General features: G+C 45.4%; 1 protein-coding gene across 1 annotated transcript in view; it reads left to right on the forward strand.

The window, feature by feature from the left end:
• PCBP3 (poly(rC) binding protein 3) overlaps positions 1 to 27,585 on the forward strand; it is a 368,694-nt gene that overhangs the window by 217,716 nt on the left and 123,393 nt on the right. The window contains exon 2 of the mRNA XM_069100309.1: positions 25,293 to 25,384. The gene's annotated coding sequence lies outside the window, so the exon portion shown is untranslated. The remainder of the gene's footprint in view (positions 1 to 25,292; positions 25,385 to 27,585) is intronic.

The following is a 27,585-nucleotide window of genomic DNA, read 5'->3' on the forward strand; positions in this document are numbered from 1 at the left end:
AAGAAGAAGAAGAAGAAGAAGAAGAAGAAGAAGAAGAAGAAGAAGAAAAAGAAGAAGAAGAAGAAGAAGAAGAAGAAGAAGAAGAAGAAAGAGGAGGAGAAAGATGAGAAGAAGGCCAACATGGTGGACAAGAGACAGTAACTCAGCTGAACTCTTCCAATATTCTCTTTTAAACAACTTTAAAATTTTTGTTAAATAGTGAGTTCGTGTCCCAAAAGTTTGGATCTTTGGATTTATTAAACAGTAGATTATTATAGTCATTTTTATTACATTAAGTTAAAAAGTTTATAAACAAACAAAATCAATTTAGCAAATATTAGAAGGAAAGCACAAAACTAGGAAAAGTGTTTACAATTTCTCTGATAAAAGTCTCATTCCTCAAATATATAGGAAACCGAGTCCAATTCATAAAAACATGAGTCATTCCCCAAATGATAAATGGACAAAGTAAAATTATAAATGCCAAAGGTGATGTAGAAAAATTGGGAAATTAATGCACTATTGGTGGAACTATGCCTAAAAGGTATAAAAATGTGCATACCCTTTCACCCAGAGCAACCACTACTAATTCTGTATCCAAAAGAGATCAAGGAAAAGGGAAAGGGACATATATGTCCAAAAATATTCATAGCAGTTCTTTTTTTGGATGGTAAAGAATTGGAAATTGAGGGGATACCCATCAATTGGGGTATGACTGAGCAAGTTATGGCATATGATCATGATGTAGTATTATTGTGTCATAAAAAATAAGTGTGATATTCTCAGAAAAAAAAACTTATATGAACTGATGCAAAGTGAAGTTAGCAGAACTGGGAGAACATTTTACACAGTAACAACAATATACAATGATCAACTGTAAGTAACTTAGTTATTCTCAGCAATACAGTATGATCCAAGACAATTCCAAAGGACTCATGATGAAAAATGCTCTTCACCTCTAGAGAGAGAACTGATGGAGTCTGAGTGTATATCAAAACATAAATTTTTTCACTTTATTTTTCTTACTTTTTTGGTAACATGGTTAATATAGGGATGTGTTTTGCATGATTTCATATGTATAATTGATATATCATTTCCTGCCTTCTTAATGTTCAGGGAGGGGTGAGAGAGAGAAAATTTAGGACTTTTTTTTTTTAGGCAATTGGGTTTAAGTGACTTACTCAGGCTCACACAGCTAGTAAGTGTCTTAAACTTGATTTGAATTCAAGTCCTCTTGACTCCAGGGTTGGTGCTCTATGCCAAATATTTTTTTTGAGACAGTCGATGTTATGAATTCATTTTTTAAAAATCAGTGTTAAAATCAATAAATATTTTTTAAAAGATTGGGGGGGAAATAAGGGTAAAACATATATAGCTATTGCATAGAGAGGATCATTATTGGGAACCCATCACATGTGGCTGGTGATTTTTCCAAACAGCTTTAAAACTTTAGTCATCAACAATGTTGTGTTACACCAGCTAAGGTTATGTGGGCATACTCACAACCTTAGCCCTTAGAAATCGGAAAATTAAAATTTTCAGATAAACATTCACTTTTCTCTTCCCCTGTCTCACTGGGAAGTTAATACATGAGATAAACAAGGAGATAATAAGAGACCACCTGGGCGTCCTTGTGGAATTCAAGTAACTTGGTCCAGATGGACTATTCTCAGGTATTGCAAGAATTGGCCAACATGATTGCTGAGATTGTGGAGACAGAGAGAGGTGTCCTAGGACTAAATAATGGCACTAATTGCAAAGATTTTAAAAGGGGAAAATAATGATCAATGTAATTTACATGGTCATGTAAGTGATACCCTAGTGAAATCCTGGCAAAATACTTGAATGCATTACTAAAAAGATGGTTAGTGAATGTCCAAAAAGAACGTAGTGATCATAAAATATATTCTTTTTTATTTTAGCAATCTGGCTTTCTGCTTTCTTTTTGATAATTTGGTTAATGTTTATTAATTATGTTATTCTTTTCAAAGAAACAACTGTTGGTTTTTGTTTTCAGTTCTATAGTCTTTTGGGTTTCAAATTTATCTATTCTCTACTAATTTCCATCATTCCTTCTTTTGTGCTTATTTTGGAAATCATTGTTAGTTTTATTTTAATTTTTAATTTGCATTCAGTTTATTGGTGCTATTTGTTTTTTCTATTTCATAAATGTGTGCTTTTTATATATAAATTTTCCCATAATTTTAATTAAAATATTATATTTAATTAAAATAGTATTATATTTTATATTATATTTATGTTATTATATATTATATATAATATATTTATATATATATATATAATTTAAAAATAAGGACTGCTTTGGTTGTAACCCAGAAATTTTGGTATGTTTTTTCCTCATTGTCATTGTCTTTCCCATAAATATTAGTTACTATATGATTTGTTCTTTGATCTACTCATTATTTGGGATTTTGTCTCCAAGATCTGTTTCATTTTTTTATGCTCCCGAAATTCATAGCTATTTTATTGAATTATCGTATCTAAAGGATATATTTGGTACTTCTTCCTTTTTTTTTTTACATTTATTTGAAGTTTCTCTGTGCCCTAATACATGGTCAATTTTTTTAAAAGCTCAATGCAGTGTTTAAAACGTGTGTATATTACCTCATCATCCCATTAAGAAGCTATCACAACTCTTTTACCTCTAAATTCTCATTTTTTTCAATTCTATGCATTCCTTTTTGTTTATCTTTCTGTTAGGTATGTCTGCTTCTGAAAGAATAGCATTAAAGACTTCTACTATCATTGTGTTACCATCTATATAATTTTGCAACTCAGTTTAATTTTCATTTATGAATTTAGATGATATGACATTTGGAGAAAATAAGTTTTACATTATTTTTTCTATTATGGCTGATTTAAGCATAATGCAATTTCTTTGTTTATAGTGGGAGGTTTTGTTTTTGCTTTTACAGTAGCATGATTTCAATTCTTGCTTTTTTATTTACCTGATGCACATAATAAACATTGTTTTATTCTATATATGTTTTGGGTTGTTTTGTTTTTTGCTTTTAAATGTGTTTCTTGTAAGCAACAGATTGTGGAATTTTGCATCTTATCCAACCTGTCACTCTTTTTATTGGATTGTTTCATCTATTCTCATGTAAAATTATAAGAGCTGGTTTTTCTCCATTCTACCCTCTAATATTTATTATAATTTTTCCCTTTCCTCTTCTAAATCACTATTCTGTCCCTATAATTGTTTTTTTCCTAATCTACTTTAATGCAACCCTATTCCCATAGAGTCCCTTCCTCCCCTCAATATTTTCTTCCTGTTTGTCAACTCCTTTCTTAGTTTTAGAATTTTACTTAACATTGATTTCTTTCCCTCCCCAATTCCCTTAGCTAATTGGTTACTTCAAAATCCCTTCTCTTCTCTTCATCTTCATATTCTTTTGTTAATTTTTTCTGTGCTTTTATGGAAGAAGCCTTGTTCTTGTCATTAATTCTTTTCCTCTGTCTATTCTATACTGTTATTACTTACTTGATTTATGATCTATATACTTCTTTATTCTTTCTTTCAGCTCTTTCCTCTTCTCATAGAATTAAGGTTTCTGAAGTACTGCTTGCCTCTTTTTCTGTTGTGTCTAAACTCTCAGAACCTTCAATTCATAAGGGACATGCTGTCTGCATATGCATTGCCCTATGGTAGAACCCACACTGTGTAACAAATTCTGGTCTAATTTGGTCCCCTGACCTCACCTTGGTCATTCTCCTCACCATGTGCCATGTACTCTCCTCTTTAGTTCCATGACTCCCACTCTTACAGCTGCCGCTCACTCTAAGAACTCCAGTTTTCCTCCTCCTGAGGCAGGATGTTGCCCATGGAAGCCTACCACTTTTGCGGAAGTGGTCTCCTTGTCTCTAGCAGATGAGATAGTATTTCTAAAAATATATAGCCTAGCATATAGTAGCTACTCTATGTTTATTCTCTCCCTTGCTCTTCCTCCCAAATTAGACCTATCTATATACAAACACATACCTCTTCCCCCATGTGAGTACCCATCAATAGGACTCTGACCCCCCTCTGGGTTTAAGTCTGCTCTCCAGTTCCCATTTCAATTTCTTCCTTTGGTCATCTTTCCCATTCTCCTCTAGACCCTGTTCTTGCTCAGAGACTACAGAAGTTGTATTCCCTTCTTTATTCAACCTTGGTTGTGATTAAGGTACAGCACACATTTCCCTCTATCCTCCACCTCCCCTCTCCTCATTTATCCCACCTCTCTTCCTTTTATTTAGTTCTTCAAAATGTATTTATTCAATGGTAGGGGTATTGTGCGGTTTAGACCCTCTTCTTCTCCTATTCTCTTATTTCTTAGAATTCCCCCTTTATACTCTTATATACTATTTTTTTGTCTTTTTGGAGAAGGGAAGTCAGGGTAATTGGGGTTAAATGACTTGCCCAAGGTCACACAACTAGTAAGTGTTAAGTGTCTGAAATTGGATCTGACCTCAGGTCCTCCTGAATCCAGGGCTGGTGCTCTATTCACTGCACCACCTAGCCGCCCCCCACTTATATACTTTTAAAAATCTTAGGTTCCCATTTTCTTAACCCCATAGCAGGTTAATATTTCTTTCTTCATGCTTAGCTTTTCCTTAGTGTTATATCTATTTTTGTATGTTGGTGGTATTTTTAATTTGAATAATTCACTCATGTCTGTGTCTGTATTTATATATGTGTTTGTAACCCCCCCCCAAAAAAAATTCTCAAATATCACTTGTTTATTGAATGTTTATCTTTTTCAATTGATAATTAGGCTCTGGTTTCCAGAGTTTGGGGTGGCACCATTTTCTTTTTTGTTTTTTGGAATATATTATTCTATTACTTCTTCTAGTTTTTAGTAGACAAAATATTTAAAGATCTTTCTCCTGCCTGCTTGAAGTATTTGTTGTTTGAGATTGAAATTATTAATCCCTTTGGATCTTGGAGTTGGAAGCATAAGGTTGTTCTTTGCTTATCTGGTTTTGTCTTTCTGGAGGCGAGCTGTAGATTCCTTCAAATGATTCTTCATTTTGAAGTTCCAGGCAGTTTTCTTGAGGCTGCTCAGTGGCCCTGTGGAGAGAGCACTGGGCCTGAAATGAAGAAAACCTGAGTTCAAATCTAGACTGAAACACTTGGTAAATGTGTGATTCTGGCCAGGCCATGCTTCCTGCCTCAGTTTATTCATCTGCAAAATGGGTTATAATCAGAGCACCTATGCCCTGGGTTGCTGTGAGGATAAAAGGAGATATTTGCAAAGTGCTTTGCAAATCTCCTCCTCCCTCTTTTTATCCCCCTCCCTTTTTCTTTCTCTCCTTCTCTACCTTCATCGTCTTTCCAACATTGCGATGACCAGGGTTTTCAAAAAGTGCATCCTGCTCTCCTAGATGGGTGGGTTTCACTGGTGGGGAGAGCCCCATTCTTTTGGCTGCTCTTCCCTTCTTGTCCTGTCTACATGCCGACTATGTTCTCTCTTGAGCTTCTTTGGAGAGTCGCCACTGTGGATTCAAGTCTTTCCTCCCTGCTAGTTATTTCTGCCGTGTAAACCATGGATTCTGGTCTTTGTTCCTCCTCACGTATTCTCTTATTCTCCACATTTCTGTTTTGAACTACTCTAGAATATGCTTTTGTGCCATCATGTTCTCTTGGGATTGTGCACGGTTGGGTTTTATTAGACCTTGGTTTAATTTTCTGCCTAATAATGTTTATTTAGAGAAGTTTGGAATAATTTTAAATTTTAGTACTCATCCTCCCTCTTAATTTTAGTATTCTCTTTATTATTTTTCTGTTTGTGCCCCAGGTTTTGAGATGACTTATTCCCTCTAGAAATCTATGGTGGTCTTAACCTTTGCCCCCTTTTCTTTGTTTCTCTCTCCTGTCGCATTCTGACTGCCACCTCTTTTCATTAGGCATCACTGCTTCAGTCTCCTCCATAAACTACTTTTCATCATCACCTCCTTTCTGTGAGTATCTTATTGGGTTTGTAGAATTGACCCCACCTAAATTTGAGTTCTTTATCCTTTATATATGATATAACAGTATATACTGGCCCCTTGGCCCCTTCCTGGTCACTCATTTCTCTTCTTATCAAGCTGTCAGTTCCTGCTGCACTTTGCACATTTGGGGGAGAGTATAGTAGATGTTCTGGGAAATCTCTGTAGCCTGGAAGTTTTCTAACCTAGGCAGTTGGAAACCCAGTTTCCCTCCCTTCTCATTCTTCCCCTTCTTGGGGCTGGTTAGAATCAGCATCTGCTGCTTGTTACAATGGGGCAGGGCCCTGGAAAAGTTTTACAGCAAGAAGAGAGGGGCTCTTTAGTGTCAGTGAGGCTGCATGAGGGCCTTAAGGATTGGCACCCTCTGTTAATCCTGTGGCTGTTACCTAATCGGGCTTCTTGCTTTCTTGTCCTATGGGCTCAGTTCTCATTGTTCTAATTCTAGTGGATAATTATACTTTGGTGTTGTGGGTCTTTTGAGAGTTAATAGAGACTGGAGAAAAGATTTAGTCTTCCAGACTTGGGAACATTACCTGCAAGTTAGAGATGACTATTTTCAAAGAAATTTGAGGACATGACTAGGATAGAAGTTTTCTGATAATCCCACATTTTGAGACAGCTGCACTAGATCAAGGTCCCCCAAGCCATCAGACATAGCCATTCCAGTAGGAAAACTCTGTGCATAGCCTGAAATTACAGGTCAATGGGGAAAGTTCCCCCATGTCATGGGGCTATCATGAGATGCGCATGCACACAGAATGATATTCTCTTTATAGCTCTGACGAGAAGGATATTGACTCACACTAGAAGCAGGAACCCCGTTGGCAAAATGCATAGCAATAAAGGCTTGTTGAGTCAACTTTTTCTTCTCTGGAAATACAGCCAGTGTTTATAATGCTGTCATCCCAATTGTTACTAACGTAGAAGTGAGCAACAGCCCTGCAGAATGTCATCCGAGGAGAGGTTTTATGTGCTGCTATTAGCTCTCCAGTCTGTTGACTAGACATGCCCTTCGTTATTCCAATTGATTCTCAAAGCTGTCCTGTAAGGTAGGTGCTCTGATTTGTAAAGATTCTGAGTCAGAGAGTGGTTTAAGGTCTGATAGATAAAGCAGCTTAAAGTCTGATGGAGAGATTAAAGAAGCTGAGTCTGGTAGAGCTTAGGTGACTTGTCTAGGGTCTCCCAGTTAATACCCATGTGAGGCAGCATTTAAACTTAGGTCTTCCTGACTCCAGGTCCAGTCCTCCATCTACTAAGCCATCTAGGTGTCCCTAACAAAAGAGATCAGTAAAACATTCTACTTGGCCCAGCTGTGGCTTCATAGGACGCTTGGACACGGCTGTAGCATGAACAGCGCACATCTGCTCTTGGGCTGCCTCCCTTAATGAAGTCTAAATTAAGGCTGCCTCCCCAAGGGAGCCTTATCTCTGTGACATCCCAGAGAAGGAGCGCAGTAGCTGATCTGTCCACCAGGCGGAGCCATGCTTGACATCGGCCAATGGTCCTCTCAGAGATCTCCTGCCCTTGCTTTCGGTCCTTTCCTAAAGCCCAACAAAACAAGAAGAGCGGAGTCCTCACTGGCCACCAGAGGGCGCAGAGCCTTAGCCACGCACGCTGCCTGCTGCCTGGAAGCTGCCTGACTTCTGCAGGTGATGCTGGGCTGGTTCTGCCCATAGGCTGGGCAATGCAATGCATTCCGGCTCCCGAGGATGCGGGGCCCCGCCACGCGCTGCACGCAGACCCTGCTCCTTCCTGTTGGCCGTCACTGCCCAGCATGCATGCCCCAGACCACGGACTGCCTGCGTCCACTCAGCTGGAAGGAGATGTAGGAAGCTGGGCTGGTCCCTATGTTGGGGAGCCCCGCGCTCCCCTCCTCCCTTTCCTAGCTCTCAATGGGCCACCAGCCGCGGACAGTCCGCACCAGTGCGCCTCCCGCCTGCCTCTTGCTCATCAGACTGAGAGCCTGTAGCCCCGGATGTGCCCGTGGCAGCGTCACCAGCGCGCAGACTTTCTTTTCCTGTGGACCATTAGGAGTTGGCCCTCTCTGCGCCCAGTGTGGGGTTTGCACGGTCCGGAGTCCGCGGTGGGAATCGGCCCAGCCTCCTGGTCTGTCTTGTGCAGACCGCACGTTGATGCTCCCGCTACTCCTTGGCCCTGCTCGGGCTCCTGGTGCCGCTGGGTCTCGTGTCCTGTCCACGTCTGGTCTCCCCACTGTAGTCCGGCCTCCACTCAGCTACCAAAGGCATTTTCCCAAAGCCCTGCTACAACGGTGTCACTTCCCTATTCAATGAGCTCCTCTGGTTCATTTCCTCCAGAATGAAATATAAAGTCCCATTTAGAGCCCTTCGGAGGTTGGCCCTCTGACCTTTCCAGTATCCTTACACTTTGCCCTCCTCCACGTGTTCCACAATCCAGCAGGACTGGCTTCCCGGTGCTACACTCCCCTGCATCTCCATCTCTCCTAACGGAGCTTTTGCTGGCTGCATCCCCTGCCTGGAACACTCTCCCTCCTAATCTTTACCTCTTAACTCCCCTGGCTTCTTTCAAGGTCTAAGTCCATCTGCTGCAAGATGTCTTTCCCAGACCCCCTCTTGCTGGACCTTGCCTCTGAGATAACCTTTCATTTACTCCATATATATTTGGGGTGAGACGGGAATCTTCTGGATGTTGGATCCCCCAGCAGACTGTCAGCTCATGGAGAGCAAGGACCATATATTTGTCTTTCTTTGTACCCCTAGTACAGGACCCAGCACATAATGGGTGCTTAATAAATGTTGATCTACAGACTTTCTAAAATCCACAAAATACCATTAGCTAGGAAGTCAGCCCAGCAGCATGTGAAGAGGCCCACCCATGCCTTCCTGGGATGTCATGAGCTTGTCAGCAATAGCAAAGGCTACAGGGTTTTGACACTTGGAGGAAGGGAAAGGTGAGAGAGAAGATAAAGGCAAAGCACTCCCAGGAATGATTAATCATAGATACCTTCCAGCCAGGAGCACAAATCTCTTTGCAATCAAGGTTTAGTGGGTCTGCGTGTGCTATTGTGTGTTATTGGTTCATGTCTGTGGAACCACCAGGGGGCACAACAGGTACACACTGCTGGTCAAATGGGGCAGATGGCAGAGCCTGATTCCATAGTAATTCTGCCCTTGGAAGCAGAATTATGAAACATATGAAGGGCTTGGGAGGATGCCCCCATTAGGGAAAGAGGACACCCTCAAACTGGGCTGGGCTGAAGGCTGAGCCTGTTCCCACTGGTTCATGGTGCCCAGAGCCTCCCTCGCACCATGAACACAGGAGTACCATGACATGCCAAGGACAGGGCAGCCAAGGATGTCTCTGAGGATTACGTTTAGACCACTCAGCTGTGGGCTCTACCAGAAGAGGACACACTTAGAGAGGGAGGGCAGTCACAGCCAGCTTAAGGCCCCGCCTTTGCAAGGCGGCTCTGCCAGCTCCTCCGAATCTGGGGTCTTCTTGTCTCCAGGCTCTGGGCGCTTGAGTGACCGCCCATGGCAGCAGCACAATTTTCTTCTTCGCTCCTGTAGCTTACTCCTCTCCAGACTCCCCAGAGGAAGAATGCTGCTGGAGTTTCCTCCCCTGAGGCTCTTCCTCAAGTCTAATGTGAATAATCTCTCCTTGTCTCTCTTTTCATCTCTCTCTCTCTCCCTCCCTCTCTGGTTCCTTCCCTCCCTTCCTCCCCCCTCCTTTTCTTTCTCTCCACCTCTCCCTCCCCCACCCCCATCCTGATCTCACAATGCCTCACTTCCTGTCTTGCTGACGTGGGAAGAAGCATGACTCTCATGGTCTTCAGCAATTGAGCTCCCTCCTCCCCCCCACCCGCGCTCCAACACACAAAGTCCAGCATTTGTAGCAGATGCACTTTCAGGGTCACTTTTTGCAGACACCCTTGACCAAAGGGTGATGAAAAAGCTTTCACTGTCTTTGTAACAGGCTCCTGATTGCCTGGTCTCAAGCCCAGTGTTTGGTGTTCTCTGTGCCCAGACCCCAGACAGCTTGGCGGAGCAGCCCAGAACACAAGACTTTCCTAAAGACCCTCATGATACAGAGAAGGTTAACACAGAAGCCTGGACTCACAGCCTCCACTCCCACCGCTCCCAAAATGCTGCAGTGCCTGAAGGGGGAGGGCAGGGATAGCTTGGCCAAGATGGCTTCTGAGGTCCTTCCACTCCAAAGCTTTGACTCCAAAGTCAGATCTGGGTGCGAATCCCGCTGCAGTCACTACCAGGGTGGACTTGGGCAGGGCATGGAACCCCCCAGGCGGCTGTTTCCTTAGCTGTAAAATCAGGGGTGAACTTTGAGGTGCTCCCAGCGCCAAATCTACAATTACATGATCCCAGCTGGCAGCCAGTAGTACCCCCAGCAAAGAGAGCAAGAAACTCTGAGCCCAGAGTCAGGAAGTGCTGAGTTCAAATCTGGCCTCTGGTATTCCCTACCTATGTGACTTTGAACAAGTCACTTAGCATCTGCCTGCCTCAGTTTCCTCATCTGTCAGATGGGAATAATGAAAGCACCTCCCTCTGAGGGTCGGTGTGAGGGTAAGGTGAGATAGTATCTTCAGACAGTCCTCAGCATCACGCCCGACGCATAGCTCTTCATGAATGCTCCTTAAAAAGCATTGGAGAGAAGTAAATCCTCTTTCCCCTGGAATGCTTTTTCTCTGTGTCTGAGTTTCAGAATCCTTCTGCTCTTCAGGGGCTGCACCCTCTCTGAATCTCTGAGCTCTGTGCTCCCATTCTCCTGGAGCCCTGCATCCAGGGCTCTCCTTGGAGCCCATCTCTAGCTGCCTTGTGCATACAAGGCACAGAGACTTGTCTTTGTTCCCCTGGGATTCCTTCCTAATTCCCAGGACAGCCCAAGTCCCTTGAGGGTGGTGGCCTCTGCTTTACCCTGGTACCCCCAGCCCCAAACCCAGTGCATTGTACCAGGGCAGTATTGCCAGGAGCCTTTGTTTAACTGAAATTGTATTAAATAGAATATGGGTTCCCCAGGGGGATGCTGTTCCTGAGTGTGCTGAGATCTCCTGCTGAAGCCCAGGGTTGGGGAGGTAATTAACCCATAGTTAAGAGAGGGCTGAATGCTGTCTGGCCACAACTGGAGGTGCCTGCAGGCCACCACCGTTCACCCACCTCTTATACAGAGCACGCGGCATTCATCCCTGCCAGCATGCTCCCTCCATTTCCTTGCTCTGTGTTTCCTCTGCATGTGTAATGTGTTCCCTTCTCTTTGCATATGTTCATAGCATCACAAGGTTACAGCTGAAAGGGACCTCACAGGTAACTTACTCTGACCCCTCACTTTACAAATGAGAAAACCGAGGTCCAAAGAGTTAAACTGACTTCTTGGTCACTCAGGGAGTAATGGAAGCAGAATTTGAACCCAGATCCCTTGACTGCATCCAGACCCATTGTCTTCTCCTGTTTGTCAACTATTGTATCTGCCCAGTAGATTATACACTGCTTGAGGGCAGGGGCCATTTTATTTGTGTTTTTGTAGCCCCAGTGCCTGGCACTGAGAAAGTCTTTAGTAAATAATTTTTGTTAGTCAGTCAGCATTTATGAAGTCCTCATTATGTCCCGGACATTTGGTCAAGCCCTGGGGAAGAAAGAAAGGCAACAAAACTGAAGCAAACATCCTTACCTTCAAGGATCCCACATTAGATTAAAAGAGACAGCATGTAAACAAGCAGGTGTGTACAAGATTGAGTCCAGGCAGACAGGATACCACCTCAGGGAAAAGTCCCTGGCAGTGAGGGAGACCAAGGAATTGAAGAGGCAGTTCTGGGGGCAGCCAGTGCAAAGGCATGGAGATGGGAGATGTGCAAGGAACTGCACGGAGCAAGATCCTGGAGTTTGGGAAAGTAATCTTTAAGAAAACTGGAAAGGAAAGAAGGGGCCAGGTCATGAGGAACTTTGAATGCCCCCAAGAGGAGGTGATATTTGATCCTGGGGGAGATTGGGAGCCAGCAAAGAATGACACCACCAGATCTCTGCTTCAGGAAGATCACCTTGATAACTGGGCAGGGAATGGACTGAAGAAGGCCTTGAGCCAGGGAGGCTGATTGGAAGGCTGCTTCAGTAGTCTAGGGAAGAGGCAATGAGGGCTGCTCCAGAGTGGGAACTATATGAGTAGAGAAAAAAGCTCCCATGTGAGAGATGTCACAAAAGTAGAGATGACAAGCTTTAGTGCCAAGTTGGAGATATGGTGTAGGAGCGAGTGGTCAAAGCTGATATTAAGCCTGGGTGACCAGAGGATGGTGGTGCCCTTGAGAACAATGACAAAGTTGGAACGAAAGGAGAACGTAGGGGGAGGAGAAGATCATGAGTTTAGTTTTGGACATGTTGAATTTAAGATGTCTACCGGATGTCCAATTTGAGATGTCCAAGACACAAGGGGTGATTTGTGTCAGTCTCAGGAGAGTAACTAGGGATAGCTATTAAGATCTGGAAATTATCTTCACAGAGGTGATCACTGATCCCATGGACCTGAGGTTCTCACCAAGTGAGATAATATAGTGAGAGAACAGAAGAAGACCCAGCAAAGAACCTTGGGGGACAAACACAGAGAGTTAGTAGCTATGGCATGGATTAAGACTGGCAACTGAGACTGAGAAGAAATGGCCAGACAGATGGGAGAACCAGGAGCAAACCAAGAGAGGAGAGAGTGTCCAGGAGGGGATAGTTATCAACAGCATCCAACATTGCATAGAAGTCAAGAAGAGAACTGAGGAGAGCTCATGAATTTTGGCAGTTAGAGACTGGTCTAGAACCTGAGAGGGGAAGTCACATGTCAGGAGCAGGGCTTGAACCCGGGTTATCACATACTCTGAGAATATCTATCAGTACTCATTCTCTTCCTCTCTTTGTGATGAAATATTCATTTTGTTTCTGGAGCTGCTTTGGGGTCATGGGCCCTGGGTTGCCTGTGTTCCCAGATGGTTATGTTTCGTTGGAATATTTCCCACATCTGCTGTGATTCATTTCACATTTCTGAAAGTGTCGATCCAGATTGACATCGCATAGGTGATCATTGCTTTGAGAGTGATCTTCCCTTCCATCTTTAGTGTCAGTAAACCTCTGACTGTGTCCATCCATGGTCTTCTGTTGAGTGTGCCCAATAAGATGTCAAGGCATTCATGGTCATGGCCATCATCTGTTGGATTCAAGCCCAAAGCCTTCGGCTTCTACCTTCTTTGACATATATTAAGAACCTTACTTTTATCAAGTCGCAATGATGTTTTGCTATCACTCTAGAAAGATTCTATGAGATGAAAGAGTTGTTACGTGTATTTTTCAGGAGAACTGTACAGTTTGCTGTCATCATGTACACCAAGCAAGTTATTAATAAGACATTCTTATCCTTCTCTTGTTAGAATGTGAAATGCCATATATAGTTCTGTTTAGGAGGGATAATAAAAGATGTAAGGATAGGCAGAACCGTAATGGACTCAACATGTCTCCTTGAAAAATGCCATATTTTGCATAAATCCTTCCTGACAACATCGGATAAGTGGTCTGTTTTAAATAGCAGTTTTCTAAGTGAACATCAAATATTCTAGTGTTCTCACTATATTTTAAGTATGTGAATAAGTCATGAGTGTGGGACTGAGTTAAAGTCTTTGTGATAGTCAGTAAAGGCAGTGTGGGTGTTATGGCTTGGTTTGTTTAATCATTACTGAATAGCAAACATGCTGCTTTTTATACTGCTGAGACTTTTTGGTTCACCCTTTTTTCTTAGCAGCCCATATATTATTTTATTTCCTTATCTGTGTTTATAGAGGGTTTTTTTTATTTTAACCTCCTAATGCATTATAACAGTACATAAACACATAACTTGGAAGGATCCTTGGTGTTGTTTTTGGTGATAAATCTGTCATACTTTTTGTTAAAATGAAATAAATTGCATCTGAGAGGAAGCTGTAAAGATGCTTTGCTGGTTATTTCTGAAGCATTTGAGCTGATGATGACGTATGTCATTTGGCTAGTGATGCAGAAATGCAGAATTTCAGTCAGTCCCATACCTCTTTGGCATAACTGGGCTGTCACTCGTTATGTTAGGGGTGCATGAGCTTTGGGGTTCTCTTTGGATCCTACTTGCATTTTTATTGTGTTGAATTTCCTCCAACCACATAAACCACCTGAAATCTCTGAACACTCCTTCTTTTGGAGTCTTCTCTCAGCTCTTATTTGGTTACTTTTCAAGCCTCTGGAGTCAGGTTGGAATGGCCTGAACCATTTGCTTCCAGATACTTCCTATGACTCTCAGACTATGTTTTTCTGGTCTGCTTTTGTTTGCCAGCTTCAGGTCTTCTTCTATTGTCTTTAGTTGACCAAAACGACGTTCAAGGTTTCTGCAGTATATACCAGCCAGATGCTGGTGGTATCTTCCAGTGTCTCCTACAGAACCTCGACAGCACTCTCAAGTTGCCTCTGCCAGGGTGCCATTCAACATCTGCCTTTGTGGATGGTCCTCATAATGGAGATAGCAAGGTTCAGATTCTCTGAGTTTTTCTTTTTAGAGGAGTTGGCCTCCTTGTTGGATTCATGCCATCCAACTCAAAGAGGGCTTTTTGGAATTCCAGTCCAAGTATGTCCATCTCCTTTTCAAAATCTTCTGAAATACGTCTATTGTTCTTCTCCATTGGTTTCTATTGGTTATAGCTTTTGAAGTTTATCATAACTGAAGATTTTCAGAGGTCTCTAGTTCCTTAATTTTTCCTCTTCAGATTTCAGCAACTGCTTGAGCTCATCTCTAATTTCATAGACTCCTGCCTTAGGTTAATAAAGTTATATCTTATGATTGCCCTACACTGCTTGGCAGTGCATTGTCGTGTGACTTAGAGCTGAGGACACTGTTGGCAAGAGGGAGTGGGAAGGCGTTGCTCAAAATAGGTAAGGTGTTTGCAGTTTGGGGCACGTGAGAGGAGTTGTACCACAGTCCATTGCATGAATCCTCTTGGTTTTCCCAAGTTCGTGGTTGACATGGAAGTATTGGGTCATTGTCTCAGAGCTAGCAGTGTCCTTAGGAATCATCTAATTCAACCCCCTCATTTTACAGATGAGGAAACTGAGGCCCAGGGAAGCTACATTACTCATGAGAATTGATTGACTTCAAGTCCCTTGTTTCATAGGCAAGGAAACTGAGGCCCACAGGAGTTAAGTGACTCACCCAAGGTCACACTGTTAACATGTATCAGGGTCAAGATTTGGACTCTGGTCTTCATACTGCTGAGCCAGTGGTGTTTGTGGTGTTTACATCTGGTGTTTGTGTTCTGCTCTGGTTTTCCTTACATTCTTGTGGTAGCAGAGCACAAAAGATCACTCCCTGCCCTCCATGTCAAGTTGATCATTACAGTGATTTCAAGTAGGATCAGGGTGAAACCCATGGGTCCCCCTGATCTTTGGCTTTTAGGAACAGTTTCATGCCACTGGGGGGGGGGTACGGATCCGGTCACCAGTGCCCAATTTACCAGGACCCTTGGGAGGCCTTGATGGGAACCGTGGCAGGCTCAGAGCGTGTGACGTTCCCAACATTCTCCAGCCTGGCAGGCATTTCTATTCTTTGCCGTTCCTCCCCACTCCCCTCTCCCTACCCCATCCCTCCCACACACAATGAGCTGGATTCGGAAAGAGTGATAATAGGTATCTTGTTTTGATCTTTTTCAATGGAGTTAGGAAGAATTTTCCTCAGACAAGGAAAGACTGCTATTGTTGTTATTTTAATCATTACCTTCTTTACCTACCCTAAATGCAGACTGTCATGGCTTCCCACTTACTGAGCCCATACAAAATCCTGCATGACATTACCCTAGAATTGAATAAAGCACAGAACAGCCAAGGGCCAGTGTTTTGTAATACATTCTTTTTTAATCTACTTAGATTTAACCAAACAGTCCTAGACATTCCCAAAGGCCTTCCCTATCCCTGTCACCTGCCAACCCAACTCATCTCCACAGAAGTAGCCTCAGAAAAGTCAATGGCAGGAAGAGTCACCTCAGATTCTCAAGTGGGAGAGGGGCTGGGCTAGGCCAACAAAGTGTCATTGGACATGTAGAGAGAGAGGTCCCTGAAATGACTTACTGATCTGGTTTAGAGAATGTCTTCACCTTAATGAGCTCAGTTTAGTAAGGCAATAGGAGAGGGAGCTTATGGAAGAAGTCACTAGTTCCAGACCTGTAAACTAGATAAGCAGCTTATTGGCAGAGTAAGCCATCCTCCCCTTTCATCTACCATTCAGTGTTCTGTGCCCTAAAATTGACGGGGACCAGGTCATTTGGGGGCAGGGAGGAGATTTGTCTAAGCCCTCACTCATAGAGCTGAAAGATGCCAATAACTATGAAACTGCCAGGTATATATATATAGTGAGGAGTGGAATACGTCTTTCACACATAACAGCCCCCAGTGCCATTCTTGGTCCCTTGAAGAAACACACCTTTATTGGGTACAAGATGTGCCCATTTGAGATACAGGGATTTGACTGGGTAGGAGTTTCATTTACTTTCCTGACTTCACCTGACAAGTATTTCTCTGTATTTATGGGAAATAGCTTGAACATCAGATACCAGCATGGATACTAGCTGAATGCCAGATAAGAGGGCACCTTGAGGTTGGGGACCAGGCACACGAGGTTCTCAGAAGACTCATGGTTTACTAGCTTAGAGCAGCGATAATCTTGTGCATCATGCTCCCCTCCTCCTTAAAATGAAAACAGGATTAAATTACTCTCCTGGTGGTTTTCCTCACCTCCTCTTCTCACCTTTCCATGGGATATCAATGTGTTTACCAAAGGTGATAGCATTTGCATTGTTTGCATTTATTTCTTTTGTCTGTATTGTCTGTTTCCATTGCAATTTATTTCTCTTTTCTTCCTTCTTCCCTCCTTTCTTCCTTCTTCTCTCTTCTTTCTCCCTCTTCTTTGCCTCTTTCCTTCCTTCCTTCCTTCTTTCTTTCTTTCTTTCTTTCTTTCTTTCTTTCTTTCTTTCTTTCTTTCTTTCTTTCTTTCTTTCTTTCTTTCTTTCTTTCTTTCTTTCTTTCTTTCTTTCTTTCTTTCTTTCTTTCTTTCTTTCTTTCTTTCTTTCTTTCTTTCTTTCCTTCTTGAATAAAGATATAAAAAGTCTAAAACTGAGATAGATAGAGTGGGGTTGCCATGAAGTTAGATCTTGAAGGAGGATCTTGAGCAGTTTAGACACCTACTACCCTTAACAAGCCCCTCCAGCCACTGATAATCTGCCTAGATTTATTCCTCAATGTTTGGCATATTATTAACCCCACATTTTCTCCCAATCTCAGTGACTGTGAAATTTCAACTGTGATCATACAAATCACATTTCCCATTTATCACTATCTACTCCCTTCTTCCCTTTCTCCATGACCCAAGTCTACTACAGTTCAACTGTAAACCTACCCATCCTTTCTTTCTTTTTTTTTTTTTTAGCAATCGGGGTTAAGTAACTTGCTCAAGGTTACACGGCCAGTTATTTCTGGGTGTGGTGCTGAGTGCCTGAGCCCGGGATTCTATCTCCAGGGCGTCCCAACACTGGAGCCGGTGCTCTTCCTCGCTGAGCCACCTGGCCGCCCCTCTACCCATCCTTTCTGCTGTGCTCTCTACAGTGCTTGTTCCATGATTAACAAACTCACTTTCACCTTAAACCTTATCCCTCCATCTTTTGGTTTTCGCTGAGCCCTAACTGCCTCCTGATGGCACTGCATCTTTGGCAACCCTGTCTAGCACTGATTAGATTTTCACTCATACCCCCTGACTCACTAGTTGAGATAAGACAGTTCAAACACTACTTACCATCCATTTCCACTTGCAGATGTTTACTCTTCCACCATTACCCAGTAACTGTCTTTCCTGGAGGTCTATTCAATCCAAATTTATCACACAGTTAAGATTCTAGGGTCTGAGAAGCTAGGTGGCACGGGGAATAGAGCACCGGCCCTGGAGTCAGGAAGACCTGAGTTCAAATCTGGCCTCAGACACTTAATACTAGCCGTGTGACCTTGGGCAAGTCACTTAACCCCAATTGCCTTGCCATCCCCCCTCCAAAAAGGAAAAAAAATTCTAGCAGCTGTCATCCAGCATCTCCCTTCTCTCTCCTTCCTCAGTGTTCAGTGCCTACTCCCACAGTTTTTTTTCTGCCTTCATACTAGGGAACTTCAACATATGGATTGATTTTCCAATATTCGAACTTACTCTTAACTGAATCTACTCATTTCCCATGACCTACACCTCCACTTCACTTCGAATATTCTTAATCTTGCATTTATGCGCATGTTCTACTTTCATGCTCCATGCTAACTCTGAAATTCCTTTACTGATCATGGTCCTGTATCATTCCATCTTTCTTTCTACCTTATAACTCTTAAATGTCATCCTCAGCATGACTACCAATCCCTCCATCCCTCAATTCTCTTCCAGTCATTCTTTCCTAAGTATACTCTTCCTTTCCCTATCTTGACCCTTTGGTGATCCAGTTCAGATTCAAGAGTTCCAGACTCTAGCCCCTTGCCCCCATATCCTGTCACCAATCATGCCCAACCCTAATATTGGATTATTCCCACCACCCACTGTCTTCACTTCTATTCACATGCTGCTGAATAAAGCTGTAGAAAATCACAAACTTGGCTGGGTCCACAACAAATTTATGTTATATAATTTCAACTTGGGTCTCAACTGTGGCAAGGTAATCTTTTCATACTTTATAACCAATTTAATATCCTCATCATCACAGTGGTTTTTCTAAGCTTTTCTATCTCTTTTTTTGTTTGTTTTTGAAGGGGGGAAGGCAAGGCAGTTGGGGTTAAATGACTTGCCCAAGGTCACATGGCTAGTAAGTGTTAAGTGTCTGAGGCAGAATTTGAACTCATGTCCTCCTGACTCCAGGACCAGCTCTCTATTCACGGCACCACCTAGCCACTCCCTTCTATCTCTTTTCAAACCTCCATTACTTTCCCTCTTTCTAACCTCTCAGTTGAGAACTTTGCCTCATATTTCACTGAAAACACTTCAGGCCATTCCTCTTCTCCCCTCCTCTTCATCGCACACCACTCAGATGTCTCCCTTCACCATCTCCTCCTTCATCCCTGTCTCACCTGAAGAGATGGCCCTTCTCCTTGCCAAAGCAAACTCCTCTATAAGCACCAATGATTGCACTCCATCTCACATTCTCCAGAAAATTGCCTGCTCTGTCATCCCCACTCTTTCATTTATCTTCAGTCTCTCTCTGTCTATGTATGGGCTGCTTCCTATAAACATTCCTATGTGTCCCTCATTCAAAAAAAACCACTCTCAAAAACCCCTCACTGGACTTCACCCCCCCCCCATAGCTACATTCATTCCTACATGTCTCTTCCCTTTCATGGCTAAACCCAGTCCTAGTTAATGCCTCCACTTATCCTCTCCCCCATTCTAAGCTCTTTGTAATCCAGATCTGGCTTATCATTCACCAAAAATGACCATCTCCAACATTCCCATCGATCTCCCCATTGTCCAATCCAGTGACCTGTTCTCAGTCTCCATCATTCCTGATCTATCTACAGCCAATGGATGCTATTGATGACCCCTTCCTCACTCTTCTCCTCCTGGTTCTGCTCCCATGTATCTCCCTGCTCTTTCTCCAGGTCCTTGGCCATTTCACCCAAGCCATGCCTGTGTCTACAGGTATCCTTCAGGAGCTGTCCTGGGCCCTCTTCTCTTCTCCCTTGGTAGTCTCTCCCTTGGTGATCTCATTCACTCCCAGGGTCCCAATGGACATCTCTGCATATGATTCTCAGATCTATTCATCAAGTTTTAACCTCTCCTGATGTCTAGTTTTGCATTACTAGCTTCTTCTTTGGCATCTTTCTTTAAACTTCTTAAACCCAACACATACAGGACAGAACTCATTACCCTCCCCCCAAACCCCACCCTTCTTCCTAACTTCCTATTCCTTTTGAGGGCACCACCATCCTCTTGGTCACCCAGGCTCACAACCAGTGAGCCTTGCCTTCTCCCCTGCACTCACTTCACATATCCAGTGTCTTTAAGTCTTGTCATTTCTCTTTCTGCAATATCTCTAGAATCTGACCCCTCCTCTCCTCTGACCCTGCCCCCACCTGGTGTAAGCTTTCCTCACCTTTCCCCTGCACTATGGCCATAGCTTCTGCTTGCCTTAGTCTCTCCCCATCCAGTTAATCTTCCATTGAGCCATCAAAGCTATCTTCCTAAAGTGCAGGTCTGACCATGTCATCTGCCCCCCACGATTGCTCAGTAAACCTCAGTTGCTCCCTAGTAAATATAAAATCTTCCATTTGGCTTTTAAAGTCCTTCCTAGCCTGACTCCTTTCTGCCTTTGTGATCTTCCTCCGCTCCTTCTCTGCACATAACCTGTGATCCAACAACACTGTCCCCCTTGCTGGTGCTTACACAGACACTCCCTCTGCCTCCTGGTTTCCTGGCTTCCTTCCAGACTCAGCTCAGATCTCACCTCTTAGAGCAGCCCTTCCTAGTCCCGTCCACTGCTAGAACCTTCCCTCTGAGATCCCCTCCCATTGGCCCTGCATTTATCTTGTCCATGAGCAATGGTTTGTGTGCTGTGCCCCCCATTAGATGCTCACCTGGAGAGCAGAGACTGCTTTCTTTGAAACCAAGCACTTGCCACAATGCCTGGCATACAGTTATTGTTTAATGAATGCTTATTTACTGATGACAAGTTCAGGGAAGGTTAGCAAGGGAAAGGACTTTCCATCTATGGCACGTTTTGAATAGGAATCTCAACGATTGAGAGAAGAGGAGAAATAGCTTCGTAGTCTGAGCAATGAATGGCAATGGAGTCCCAGGTCCCTGATCTGAGGTTGGTGTGAGTGGGAATTAGGGTCAGTTTAGGTTGAAGACTGGGAAGAAGGAGGTGTGTGACCTCAGTTGTTTAATGAATGCCCCTTGGGAACACAGCCCAGTTGTGTGATGTGTTGGTGATTAGCTGTGGAAGCACACAGCTTTTAATGTCTCTTGAAGACCAAAAAAAAGTCAATTAGAATAGTTGTGAAGGTGAGATGTCCAGGTGACCCAGGACCCTTTCTGGGAGCGCCCACACAGAGCAGTGGAGTCTGGGGGAGTGCTGGCTTATTGCTCAACCCCACTATGCCAGCAGTAGGCATGTAGGCTTCAGAGCCCATAGGTCCCCCCTGGGGGTGGAGTGGCCTTTTCCTGGGTCTGTCTTTCTTTAGCACTGGGGGTATCTTGAGTCTGGCTTTGCTCCTGCTTCAGCTGTGACTTTATGGAAGTTAGCCTGTAGCAGTCTCTCTGTCACAACTGTCTCATTCGTAAGGCAGAGCTTGTCCAAGGTTGTAGAAAGGACAGCCAATAAATATCTTGCAGCCCTTCCCAAATACCAAGGTGGTGAGGTGGGCAGCCTTAATTTGCCAGACTCCAAACCTCCAGAATGTGTATTGATAACAATATTAACAGTACTAATTATTCTCTCTCTGTTTCTCTCTGTCTCTGTCTCTCTCTCTGTCTCTCTCTGTCTCTCCTCATCTCTCTGTCTCTCTCTCTCTCTGTCTCTCTCTCTGTCTCTCTCTCTGTCTCTCTCTGTCTCTCTGTCTCTATGTCTCTCTCTCTCTCTGTCTCTCTCTCTGTCTCTCTCTGTCTCTCTCTCTCTCTGTCTCTGTCTCTCTCTGTCTCTGTCTCTCTCTCTGTCTCTCTCTGTCCCTGTCTCTGTCTCTGTCTGTCTGTCTGTCTCTCTGTCTATCTCTCTCTTTCTCTGTCCCCCTCTCACTCTCTCTCTGTCTCTCCTCATCTCTCTGTGCCTCTCTGTCTCTGTTTCTCTGTCTCTGTCTGTCTGTCTGTCTGTCTTTCTCTCTCTCTCCCTCTCTCTCCCTTTCTCTTTTTCTCCTCCCCTCCTCCTTCTCTGTGAATCCGTGCAATCTCCATGGGCTGCATGCCATTTTGGTCTTTTGTTGTAACCCCAGTGGGGTGAGAACTCATTGCACTGGTCTTTGTCATTCTTCCCTCAGTAGCTTGATCAATAATTATAGGAACTAAATTGAGATGAAGCAAACCTTAGAGGAAGGGGGAAGGGGAAGGACTGGGGTTAGGGGAGGTGGAGGGAGGCTGAGGGACAAGCCTGGGAAATGCCTCTGTTTCCTGTACCCTTCAGTTTCTTGGGGCAGTGACCTCTGACTTGCCCCATTCTGGCTTTTCTTTGTGGCTGGTCCCATCTGGAGGGCCCTGGAGCCCCAGTCTATGAAGAGCATGAATGCCCCAGGAGGGAGGGGAGGCTGATGGTGGTACTGGGTTTGGGGGGAGTCAAGGTTCTCTAAGCCACTGTAAGTGGTCCCACATAGCCAAGATCTGGGCCCAATATCAACTCAGACCTGATGCTATGTTGGGGCCTTCAGTCTGGGACTATGTGTCCTGCCCTGGCGTGGCAATGACAAATTTTCCCACACTCTTTCCCTATCTGTCCCTTTGCTCTCTGGCAGGTGCCTTCCTCCTCCCTTCTTAGGTCTTGGCCTGGCTCAGTCAGACCTGACTCACCTGCGTCTACCTGCCAGCACCCCCACCCTGGCTCTTTCTTTATCCCTCCAGCCCCTGTCTTGACTTCTCTGGCTCCACTGATGGAAGCCTAGCTCTGTCCTCCCATCTAAGAGCACCCACAGAGGGCCTGAGTGACCCACACGTGCAGATGCCCAGCTGTCTTCAGTTAGGCTTGGTCGGGCTGATCGAGATGCCCCTGCCCACCTTCCTCCCAGCTCCAGGACACAGGCCAGCGGCCATTTGCCTACGCCACTTATAGGATTCCACTTAGCCAAGTTCAAAGGAAGGCCAGGCCTTGGGAAGAAAGAGGGAGTCCTTTTATGTTGGTCCACATTGAACCAATGTATTTCTCTGCCTCCTTCTTCAAGAGTGACCAGACCTTCTTAGCAGGATAACAATGTGGATTGTTAATGCCTTTTCCAGCAGGACTGCTAGTGAAGGCTCCCAGGGGTCAGCCCGGCAGCCTTTTAATTTGGTCTCATCTTCCCAGAAGGACGTCTCTGCTCCTGGGCTGTCCACCTGGGGGAATGTGTCAGTTCTGCTCATGGATGTGCCTGGTTCATCTCAGCTAATCTTTTTCAAAACAGGGATGGCTTGGGGCCATTGGTTCCCTCTTCTGTTTCGTTGCCTTGTCTGGGTAAAGCTGCTTTCTTAGCTGTCTGCCTTGGCAGCAGGAGCGTGTGTCCGGGAATGTTCTCTGGATGAGGTAATCGTCTGCTTTTCTGCTTTCCTAAGCCTTCAGGAGGCCTCGCAGTTCATTAAGAAGAGGAAAAGATTGCCTCACACACACACACACACACACACACACACACACACTCGCGCCTCGGAGTGCGGCCCAAGCATACGTGGATGGACTCTTCTGGCCAAGCTGTGTCCAGGAGCTGATGTCACAGGGACAAAGGCTCTGCCCTGTGAAGATGATTTGTTCTGATGGCTCACTCACTGAGATACTAAATCATTGCTTCTGTCTGTGTAACACAGAGAGAGAGTGGCGTGATGGGGACAGAGGTCGCAGAGGGGAAGCACCCTTCTGTGTCCCTCCCTGTGTTCTCTTCCCCTTCCCCCCTTCGAGTTCCAATCTCTAGTGCAAAAGAAAAGTCCAGAATATTCTCGCTTCTTGTGTTGCCTTGAGTTGCCCACACCTGAGGCAGCTGTGGAAGCCTCAGCCCAGCTGGGTGATGGGAAAGGCCCTCACTCTCTAGGGCCACCCAAGCCTTGCCCCCCCATCCTGAGGCTCTGTCCATCACAGGCTACCCCACCTTCCCTCTGATTCCACCAGCGCTGTCAGTGATGTAATGGCTCCCGGAGGACGAGATGTCCTTTCAAAGTTTCTAAAATAAGAAATGATCCAAAAGGCCACGTGGATGGCAGTCAGACCATTTTCTTCCTAATGGCACCGTCAGGAAGAAGGTTCCAGGAGGTGCCAGGGAAACATGAATGTTTAAGGAGACAGGAAATTTTCTACATTTTTGCAAACTGCTTTGAAGATATGGCTACTGAGAAATGACTTTTGAAATAATGTCCTTTTTACTTAATTTTTAAAATTGAATCTGAGAAACAGAGGAAATGAGAAAAAATTCCCATGAGAGGCAAGTGTCCAACTAAGTGGCCAGTGCAGCTCTTCTGGGCCCTTGACCACTGCTCAGGCTACCACTCATGATGCTGCTGGGTCAGTCCTTACCCCAGTCCATGAAGCAGGGGAAGAGTTTTGGGCTGGACCAATGAGCCTGGGTCCCTGGTGCTTCTCAGAGTCGGGCCCCTTATGCAAAGATAGCCTGCCACCCACCCCCACACACCCAACTGAGTCTTTTCACAGCTCAGTTGGCTAATCTCAGAGACTGACCCCTGGCATGTTGTTGGTTTGGCTGTGGGTGCCACCTGTGATTTGGGGGGAGGGTGCAAAGAGACCCCAGGAAAGGCCTTCTATTTATTAGTGCAGGTCACAACTGTTCTAGAGCAGTCTAGAACACTGACAGGGGCAAAGATGACTGAGAGTCCCACAGCTTAGTTCTGTCAGAGAGAGGATTTGAACCAGGGCCTCGTGGCTTTTGAAGAAAGCTTTTTATCTGCAGCACCACTGCTTGATGCACCACTGAGTGTTAGACCACACAGCTCTTGGTAGCAGACCGCCATCAGAACCACAGATGCTGGCAAAGGGCTCCCTCCAAAGGAAGGAGGCTTCTGTACAGGATTCCATCTGTCAATCACAATGGGCTTGGAGAGGCTAGAGGGGGAGATGCTATTCTCCTTATTTGACAGATGAGGAAACTGAGGCAAAGGGCAGCTGCATGACTTGTTCAGGGTCCCACTAGTCAGTTAAGAAGGCCAGATTCAAACTCGGAGCTTCCTGACTCCAGATGTAGTGCCCTATCCACTCCCGGCACAGCTACTTCAGAGGGCTGTAATGGGGGAGCCCACAGCAAGGCGGATCTGAGGAGGGTCATGGGAAGGGAGGTATCGGAGGCCTGGAGCACCTTCCCTGTCACCCAGACCGGCTTTCTTGGACTCCTGGGGGTCCCGTGAGAGGCGGGCCCAGGGAGCTCAGTGAGGCACCCTTGATGCCGCCTGGTGTCTCCAGCTGCCAGGGGCATCTGACTTCTTGTCCACTTCTCCGGTAGGAGTGTCGTTGGCCGGTCCGACCCAACCTTCTTCGAGTGCTGTCTGATTAACATTGGGTTTGGAGCCTTTCTCCCCAGAGCCTTCGCTCCCCACGGACGCTTCCTCTTGGTTGATGCCCCAACATATCCAGCATCTGAAGCTAATGTTCCATTTGTCCCCAGGTCCCTGGCGACTGCACAGATAGAAATCGTTGGCTCCGCTGAATCCCTGCGTAAGAAGACATTGACCCCTAGGAATCTCCAGCCAGATACGGGTGAGTAGGGAGTCTGGGGCTTTGCCTCTTTGGCCCCTCGTGATCCAAACCAACAGACATCACCTGTTAGAGCGTGTAGATGCCCGTCCCCCCGGAAACAGGAATGCAAGTTTCCAAACACGTCCAAAGGAAGATGCAAGGAAAATAGACATGCGCCATTTGTTGGGGTTGGTGGGAGTGGAAGTAAGGGGGCCGCAGCCACTCATGGCTATGATCCCTCAGTTCTCAGGCAAGGTTTACCAGGCCAGGGCGGAAATGCTTTTACCAGCATCTCAGAGATGAGGCAGCTGCGGTCAGGGGCAGACAGTCATTTGGACAAGCTCCAGGCAGGCGGATGGGCTTCCTGTGACACAGGAGCCCAGATCTACGGTGCGTGCCTGAAGGGCCTCAGGTCTTGCCTCCCATGACTCCCTTCCCATGCTGCTCACTCCAGCTAACCAGAAGCTAGACTGACCCCTTCCCCAAGCCAATCTCCAGCTCTTCGTCTGCTCTGCCTTGGTTTGTCCATTCACGGAGTCACTGATCCATTGATTCATGTTCCCTTTGGGGGAATCCCTGCCCCTCCCTCTAAGCCCCCTCTCAGATGCCATGCCTCCACCTCCCGCTCCACAACCAACAGGGCGGAACTCCTTCAGAATTCTTTTCCCCTCTTCCCCACTTGCATCTCAGGTTTTCATCTTCTTCATGTTGTGGATGGTCATGCTCCTGCCTTCCAGGCCAATGGGTCGGGAAGGTAGAGACTTCTCACGTCCCTCTGACTATCCCCAGGCCCCAACATGAAGCCTTTTCCTTAGAGGCCACCCTCTGGCATCACCTCGTGCCATGCAGGTCATCCTGGGTTCTCAGAAGCTAGGCCAGAGGTGGGGAGCCTTCGGCCTCACAGTCATGTGTAGCCTTCTAGGTCCTCACGTGTGACCTTTCAACTGAGTCCGAGTTTTACAGTATGAATGCTTTTATGAAGGGGCTTTGTTCTGTGAAGTCTGGATTCAGTCGACGGGCTGCACTTGAGGACCTAGAGGACCACATGTGGCCTGGACTAGGCCTTGTGCCAGCTCTGTCAGCTTGGAAAGGCTTTTCATATGGGGAGGAGGCTGGGCTGGGCCCAAGGGCTGGCCCAAGGGGAGATGTACGTCTTTGAATTCAGAAGGCCTGAGTGAGAATACCAGCTCTGCTACTGACCCTTCCCTGGAAATACTGGGATTGCAGCTTAATAAAATGGTGGGGTGAGAGTAGAAACTTCTCAAGTCTCTTCTGATTCCTGATCTACCCCCCTATGGCACAGAGAAAGTCCTCACCAGAGCCATCCCATGGGCGAGGAATGGAGCATGGGAGAGCATTTATGGAACACCTACTGTGTGCTGAGTCCTTAAGGAGAGAGAAAAAGAAACAGGAGACAGGCCCTTCTCTCACCCAGTTCCCATTCTAGCAGGGAGGGTAACAAACCAGCAGCTTCAGCTAAAAGGTGGACAGGAAGGTCCGGGGATCTTCAGTGCAGCCGATGGCCAAGGTTAGGCTTGCAGGTGAGGAGTTCTTGCCTATGACAACCCACGGACCAAATTCAACACAAAATAGCGAAAAGCAGCCCTGTTCCGCCCCTGCAATCAACCTTCAATGCACTCTCTGTACTCGGAATAGGAGCGGTTTCTCCAACCAAGCAGCACGCATTTATTAAGCACCTACTGCATGTTGGTCACAGTGCTGAGCCCAGGGAACACAAAGAGAAAAGGAGATCCTTCCTGGCTGGCCTCAGGGAGCTTGCATTCCTCCCACTGAGCTAGCGCTGAAGTTTTACTTTTATCTACAGATCTCTCTTCCCTCTTGTTTCAACTAACCACAAGTAGTAAATATTCATTAGAATTCATTAAGCACCTACTGTATGCCAGGTGGGCACAGGTGGTGCTGGAGATACTGAGACCAACAGCTTTTTAAGGGTTCCTATCCTCAGGGAGATTACACTTTACCAGGGAAGCCTCAGGTAAACACACCAGAACATACAAAACGCACACAATGTGGTTTTGGGGGGTGGGACACCCCTTGCAGCTGGGGCGGGGATCCGGAGACATCTCTTGCGGGATCTGGCTCTCGAGCCGGAATTCGACCGTAGCTGGAGATTGAGATGGAGAGAGGGTGATGAGGAGCTGCGTCTCAGCCATGGGGAAGGGCTGGGCGAAAGCATAAAAGAGGAGACGATGGAACCATGT

The sequence above is a fragment of the Petaurus breviceps genome, unplaced genomic scaffold, assembly GCF_028583685.1.
Source record: "Petaurus breviceps papuanus isolate PSGF00001 unplaced genomic scaffold, PetGlider_PUasm1.0 387, whole genome shotgun sequence".
Taxonomy (NCBI): domain Eukaryota; kingdom Metazoa; phylum Chordata; class Mammalia; order Diprotodontia; family Petauridae; genus Petaurus; species Petaurus breviceps.